We start from the raw sequence: 4,859 nt of genomic DNA on the forward strand, positions 1-4,859 counted from the left end.
GGACCAGGTGGCTTTCACAGTGTCTACAGAATGTCCTACCAACAGTGGAACCACTTTTCCCTGTGTGGCTCAAGAACCTCATGAACCCCACTCTGTTCCTGGGAATTCACCTTTCCCAGCAGAACACCACCAGGTATGGAGCTGCAGAGTTGCAGCCTTTGCGCTCCCCTTGTTTACAGTCTTAATGGAATTTAAATCCTCTCCTTTCTCCTTTCTCCCTTTTTAGTTTAGTCCCTGTGGCTGTTTCCAATTTTCCACTTTCTCTCCAGCTGCTTTTGGGGAGGGGTGATTTTCCCATATTCTCACCCACTCCCCATCTCCGTCCTCTCTCCACCTGCAAAAGCACCTCCCTTGCCGTGGTTTCTCGCTCCCCAAGGCCACCGTTCACGCCACATATTTGCTGAATTCTGTGGTTGAGGTTGTGCAGATTGTTGTGTTAATCCTCAATCAGTTTTCTAGGTGTGTAGGATGGTTTAGTGTTGGTCTGGCTGTATTTCATGGACGTGAGACACACAAAATCTTCCATGCTGTTCCGCCATCTTGTCTTGTCCCCCAGTGACTGCCCAATTTTCATTTGAGCATTTGAGGATATCATGCCACTCCCTTCTTGCCTGCAGTTTTCTGTGGACAGTTCTGCCATAATCTTTTTTTATCTTCCCATATTCTTTAGTGAACTCTTCTGTCTTCATGCTTACAGGATTTTTTTTATTTGTGTATTTTGTGAAGTTTACTATCTTATGTCTCAGAGTTGGCCTGATTTTTTTTTTTTATTTTAATGGGAGTTCTCTGTGACTCATAGATGTGGACGTCTGATTCCTTCACCATTTAGTAGAAATTTTGCATTATAATGCACTCAGATAAAACTTCTCCCTTTTTTTCTTCCTCTTTTCTTCTGGGACTCCATTGAAAACAATTTTATTACACTTTATGGAGTTGCTGATTCCCTAAGTATACGTTTGTGATGCAATATGTTAATTTTCCTCTTCTTTCCTGCTTCATTTCTCACATAATTTTATCTTCTATGTCACTTACTCATTCATCTGATTCTTTCTGCCTTGAGTTCATTATATCCAATCATTTTCACAGATCAGGTACAACATTTTAAAAATTTCAGCCTGACTGTGTTTTAGGTCTTTTCTATCTGTAGTCAGGGTATCCTCATGTCTTCTAGGCTTTCCGCAAGTACAGCTAGTATACTTATGATAGTTTTTAAAAGTTCTGTTTCCTTATGATAGGTTTTAAATTCTGTTTGAGGCATATTATTTATATGTGTTTTAATTTTATCCCTGGCAATGTCCTTTTATCGTTTTCTCTTTTAGAATGAATTCCTCCATCATGGTGTATGTCTATGACTCCACTTTCTTAAGTGTTTTAGGAAAATCCTGTTATGTTTTCTGCTTCTAGAGTGGTGTCTTTATTGAGAAGTGTTACATACTGTTGAGGACCCGACATTTATTTGAGCATTTCTTGCATGTGCCATGTGCATTGTGCTGTCATGTATTGTCTGCTCTGTCCCTCAGGTCAGTCCTCTGCAGAGTTTCTCCTTGCCTCCAGTGGGGAGTTTTTCAACTTTGTCCATAGTGTTGAGTTTTAACTAGGTGAGTTTGGTGTGCTTAATAAAAGAGGTTAATTCATATCTCCCCTATAGGCGAAGCTATGCCTCACTATATGGTCAGTAGACTTGGTGCCTGTGCAGGTACATGGTGGTGTTTGGAAAGAGGGGCGCAATGCTGGTCTGGGTTCCAGGCACTCTTTCCCTAGTAAGGAAGCATCTAAGGAAGGCAAGGGGTGTATAGCTTGGTGTCAGTTGCTCAGTTTCTACTGGGAGGTGCTGAGCTGCTCACTGAATTCTGTCCATGCTGATTGGTGGGAGGAAATATTGGCATTATCTCCCTCTCTAGTTCCTGGAGTTGGAGTTCCCAGCTTCCCCTGTTCAGGAAGCCTTCACACAAAGAGAACAATCTGTACTTGTGGGTCCCAGGCTTCCTTCAGAACCCTGCCTTCACCTTGTCTGTATCCAAAGCATTGCCCCACCTGGCAGCTCAGGCCTCTTATGTTTTATATCAGGAGCTCTAGCTGGGTTTGAATACACCAATTTTTATGAACTCAATATGACAGGGACCTCACTGATCCTCTGGGAGAGAGTCTCACTATGCTTTGGCTGGAGCTAGTTGTCCCAGAAGGGCAGTTGCATGAACACTAGCGCTTGGAGTTCATGGTGAAGAACAACAAGAAGGCAGCGTCCATTTAGCTGCTCTCAGCAGAGGCTCCTATGCTAATAACCAGGGCAGTGCAATGATGCCTGTCAGCTCTCCTGCCCCATGAGAGGTAATGCCCCATCTCCCAAATGCACTCCAAGAAGGTAACTGTCACTGCCGATGTTACCCAGGGATCCTCAAACTGAAGCACTCCCTATGGGCCTCAGGGCTTCTTCTCCCCAGGAGCACTTCTATGCCCACCAGGCCCCACTCCAGTGATGGCATGAACTTCTAAATCTTCAGTCTTTGAGTTCTGCATTTAAAGGAGGTTGACTTCTCATGATTAACTTTATGTGTCATCTTGACTGCATCATAGGTGCCCAGTCTCCCCACTGTTTCTGTGGATATCTGTGATGTGTTCCGGAAGAGACTGGAATTTCTATCCATGGTTTCTGTCTGCCTGGGCATCACCCATTCCATTAAGGTTCTGAGTAGAATCCGATGCAGAGGGAGGAAGAATTCCATTTTTACTTCCCATGTGCTGTTTGAACTGGAACAGTGGTCTCCTCCGACCCTTGTTCTGAGAGTTACATCATCAGCTCTCCACGTTCTGAGACTAGACAGTAGTTCAGAATTACACCGCTGGTTTTCCTATGTCTCCAGCATGTGAGAGTGGAACGTGGGGCTTATCAATGTGTTTAGTCATGTAAACCAATGTGCTTTGGGCTCTGTGCCTCGGGAGAATCCTGACTAATGCACTGAGATGAATTATCTCTTCTTAAGAGGAATTGAATAAAGCTGTGGCTCCTTTAAAGTGCTGAGAAGCAAGAGCCAGGAGGGAAGTGTCACGTTGTTTGATTGGGACAAGGGCTGGGTGAGGATAAGGAGGAGCTGTGGGATCCTGTGGTCCTGGCTGCACAGGGAGTGCATCTGGGACTCCTCTAATGGTCAGCTGTTGTGCCTCAGGAAATTTGTAATTCATTCATATTGAGGGACGAGTAAGCAAGTGCAAACAACGGTGTCTTATATGCATGGTAGTGTAGTTTTCCTATTACAGCAAAGTTTCTAAGTCAAGGAATGAACAGGAAAGTACAGAATCCTGTGTCCAGAGAGGCACCCTGGAGAAACTGCTGTGTGGAGAGGAAGCCCCATACCCTGACAGGAAACCTGCCTGTAACCTCCATCTACACCTGCTCCTGGGAACACAAACCAGAGTTGTGCATAGTGTGTGCCCCCTGGTGGTGCTGATTCCCTCCTGCAGGGAGGTTTGTGTCTGGGCTCCCAGTGAGGTCCGCTCACCGTGTCTCTTGCACAGTAATATGTGGCCGTGTCCTCGGTCTTCAGGCTATTCATCTGCAGATATAGTGTGTTCTTGGAGTTGTCTCTGGAGATGGTGAATCGGCCCTTCACGGAGTCTACGTAGTATGTGCCACTTCCATCATCATAAATGTATGCGACCCACTGCAGCCCCTTCCCTGGAGCCTGGCGGACCCAGCTCATTTCATAGCTACTGAAGGTGAATCCAGAGGCTACACAGGTGAGTCTCAGGGACCCCCAGGCTTCACCAGGTCTCCCCCAGACTCCACCAGCTGCACGTCACACTGGACACCTGCAGACACAAGACATGTTGGTCAGGAAACTGTCACACATCCACTGGTTCTCACTCATATCCACTCACATACTCAGTGTATCCCGTTCACCATGAATTACCTTTCAAAAGAGCAACCAGGAGAACCCAGCCCAGCACAAACTCCATGGTGAGGTTTCTGTGTTCTGTGCTGATCACAGAATGGAAACACCTGGTACTCCTGGGCTGGGGCTCCTCTCCCAGCTGCAGGGTTGGTGCTAGGCTGATTTTATCATCACAGAGAGGGCCCTATTTGCATGTCCTCTGACATATAAAACTCCACACTTAGATTTGATTCTTTAAAAGTGAACGACCATTAGGGATACACTTCTATATTAGTTTGTGTGGATGGTGCTGTGACAATATGAAGAATTCTAATATGTGAGCACAGTTATATTTGCAGGCCCTTGTGCATTTTTACAGGTCTTTAATCAACATAGGTCATTTTCAGAATGCATTATTTTACATCCTTTTTGATGCTTATTTCCAAATACTGTATTGTGTGCCATTTTCACTTGTATAATTTTGTTATTTGTGTTGCATGTATTTCCATGCTGGTGTGTAGAATCACAGGTGGTTTATTTATTTATTTATTTATTTATTTATTTATTTATTTATTTATTTATTTTTGTTCATTTTGCATCCTGCACTTTTCCTCATTTTAAAAAACTGGTTCTAATATTTTTTGTGGTATCTCTAGGGGTTGTTATCTTTAAGATCATGCCATTTGCAAAGAAGTAATTTTCCTTCCTCCTTACTGATTTAAATGTATTTTATTTCTTTTTATTGCCAAAGTTTGTGGGTACTTCTTCCAGTTGTAGGATAAGAATGCTTTTTCCTTCTTTTCTTCTGGGCTTTCATCCTGTCTAAGGATTCAATTGCAATAAGACTGGTCTAAATGGGGGAATAAATTTCATTTTGCAAGTGCCTGGGCTTCCTAATAATATGACACCCAGACAATGAACAAAGCAGGTGGCACTTGTGACTTTCAGACAACAAAACTTTGGATTTGGCAAGAGTCAAGGCAAAGGTGT

The 4,859-nt window shown here is 43.9% G+C and overlaps 1 pseudogene; it reads right to left on the reverse strand.

The window, feature by feature from the left end:
- Positions 1-3,382: 3,382 nt before the first annotated feature.
- Positions 3,383-3,993, reverse strand: LOC101082137 (annotated as a pseudogene).
- Positions 3,994-4,859: the final 866 nt, after the last annotated feature.

The sequence above is a fragment of the Felis catus genome, chromosome B3 (assembly GCF_018350175.1).
Source record: "Felis catus isolate Fca126 chromosome B3, F.catus_Fca126_mat1.0, whole genome shotgun sequence".
NCBI classification, from domain to species: domain Eukaryota; kingdom Metazoa; phylum Chordata; class Mammalia; order Carnivora; family Felidae; genus Felis; species Felis catus.